We start from the raw sequence: 2489 nt of genomic DNA, 5'->3' as shown, positions 1-2489 counted from the left end.
GATTTCAACATGGAAGTTTAGTCCAATTGCCTGCAAATATTTGGCATCTGCTCCAGATGTTTGACGCCGGCAGGGGTCCGGGTTGGACAGTGTATGGCCCAGCCATGCGAGGAAATGGGAGGTCCGCAGACCCCAAATTGCCGAAGATGGACAACTCTTATCTGGGAGAACCGGGTTTGATTCCCCACTCCTCCACTTGCACCTGCTGGAATGGCCTTGGGTCAGCCATAGCTCTGGCAGAGGTTGTCCTTGAAAGGGCAGCTGCTGTGAGAGCCCTCTCCAGCCCCACCCACCTCACAGGGTGTCTGTTGTGGGGGAGGAAGGGAAAGGAGATTGTGAGCCGCTCTGAGACTCTTCGGAGTGGAGGGCGGGATATAAATCCAATATCATCATCATCATCATCTTCTTCTTCTTCTTCTTCTTCTTCTTCTTCTTCTTCTTCTTCTTCTTCTTCTTCTTCTTCTTCTTCTTCTTCTTCTTCTTCTTCTTCTTCTTCTTCTTCTTCTTCTTCTTCCATTAAAGAGTTCCCAGCTTTATTTATTGCTTGTTTGTTTGTTTCATTAGATTTGTGTTCCGCCCTCCCCTTCCGGGCGGCTAGCAACATTTCAAAATCAACAATTCAGCTTTAAAAACAAGACGATATAATAAAACAACAATATACCAATTTACAGAACTATAGGCTAGTCATCCAAGACTCGTTTACCACCGCTGCTGTTGTTGCATTGGCGCTCACATATTGCTGTGGAATGTGGGGAATTGCTGAGGAAGGAAGGAAGGAAGTCAAATAGATGGGAGGAGGGGGAGGGAAGTAGAGGTTGGAAGAAAGCAACTTTAAGTGCATTCTCCAAGCTCTGAGAAGGGATTTAAAGAGACAAATGCCTTCTCCAAGCTGGCCAACGGGGTAGTGGGGGCTTTGAGAGTAGTGAGAGCCAGTTTGGTGTAGTGGTTAAGTGTGCGGACTCTTATCTGGGAGAACCGGGTTTGATTCCCCACTCCTCCACTTGCACCTGCTGGAATGGCCTTGGGTCAGCCATAGCTCTCTGGGAGAACTGGGTTTGATTCCCCACTCCTCCACTTGCAGCTGCTGGAATGGCCTTGGGTCAGCCATAGCTCTGGCAGAGGTTGTCCTTGAAAGGGCAGCTGCTGTGAGAGCACTCTCAGCCCCACCCACCTCACAGGGTGTCTGTTGTGGGGGAGGAAGGGAAAGGAGATTTCTGAGCCGCTCTGAGACTCTTTGGAGTGGAGGGCGGGATGTAAATCCAATATCTTCATCTACCTCACAGGGTGTCTGTTGTGGGGGAGGAAGGGAAAGGAGATTTCTGAGCCGCTCTGAGACTCTTCGGAGTGGAGGGCGGGATGTAAATCCAATATCTTCATCTACCTCACAGGGTGTCTGTTGTGGGGGAGGAAGGGAAAGGAGATTGTGAGCCACTCTGAGACTCTTCGGAGTGGAGGGCGGGATATAAATCCAATATCTTCTTCATCTTCTTCTTGAGAGCCACACGATAGGTGTGAAAGAGCCACAGTTTGGCCACCCCTGCCCTAACCTCTATACCACGCTGGCTCTAATTTCACGGAGACCTTCTTCCAGCAGCCAGGGAGATGGTATGTCTTAAGAACATAAAAGAAGCCATGTTGGATCAGGCCAACGGCCCCTCCAGTCCAACACTATGTGTCACGCAGTGGCCAAAAAACCCAGGTGCCATCAGGAGGTCCATAAGAACATAAGAGAAGCCATGTTGGATCAGGCCAATGGCCCATCCAGTCCAACACTCTGTGTCACACAGTGGCCAAAAAACCCAGGTGCCATCAGGAGGTCCATAAGAACATAAGAGAAGCCATGTTGGATCAGGCCAGTGGCCCACCCAGTCCAACACTCTGTGTCATACATTGGCCAAAAAAAAACCCCAGATGCCATCAGGAGGTCCACCAGTGGGGCTAGAAGCCCTCCCACTATGCCCTCCCCCAAGCACCGAGAAGACAGCGTATCACTGCCCCAAACATAAGAACATAAGAGAAGCCATGTTGGATCAGGCCAGTGGCCCATCCAGTCCAACACTCTGTGTCACAGAAGAACATAAGAGAAGCCATGTTGGATCAGGCCAATGGCCTCTCCAGTCCAACACTCTGTGTCACATAAGAACAGAAGAGAAGCCATGTTGGATCAGGCCAGTGGCCCCTCCAGTCCAACACTGTAGTAGTAGTAGTAGTAGTAGTAGTAGTAGAAGACCTTTATTGGCATTGATATAAAAGTACAGTATACTTTAAAACCGACAGTAACACTATAAAATATAGTAAAACCTTAGAAAAGCCAGCAGAAGTTAAATGACATAAAATAGCTGTGGGGCTATGCATGAGTAAGAGCTTCTCTGATTTGGATCGCAACCACGTGAGTGGTGACAAAGTTGTGTTTCCCGTGGAGTAAAAAGCGAACTTTAGCATTGACAGAGAGGCCTTGATGGTCAAAGAGCAGAGCATCTGAGTATCTT

At 48.9% G+C, this 2489-nt stretch overlaps 1 protein-coding gene across 1 annotated transcript in view; it reads left to right on the top strand.

Moving 5' to 3' along the window:
- Positions 1-2489, top strand: part of PDE4A (phosphodiesterase 4A) — a 593319-nt gene that overhangs the window by 490762 nt on the left and 100068 nt on the right. The gene's annotated exons all lie outside the window — the stretch shown is intronic.

Source organism: Heteronotia binoei, chromosome 13 (genome assembly GCF_032191835.1).
Source record: "Heteronotia binoei isolate CCM8104 ecotype False Entrance Well chromosome 13, APGP_CSIRO_Hbin_v1, whole genome shotgun sequence".
NCBI lineage: Eukaryota > Metazoa > Chordata > Lepidosauria > Squamata > Gekkonidae > Heteronotia > Heteronotia binoei.
Note: the sequence above shows the minus strand (reverse complement) of the source record. Positions and strands in the feature narration are given on the sequence as shown.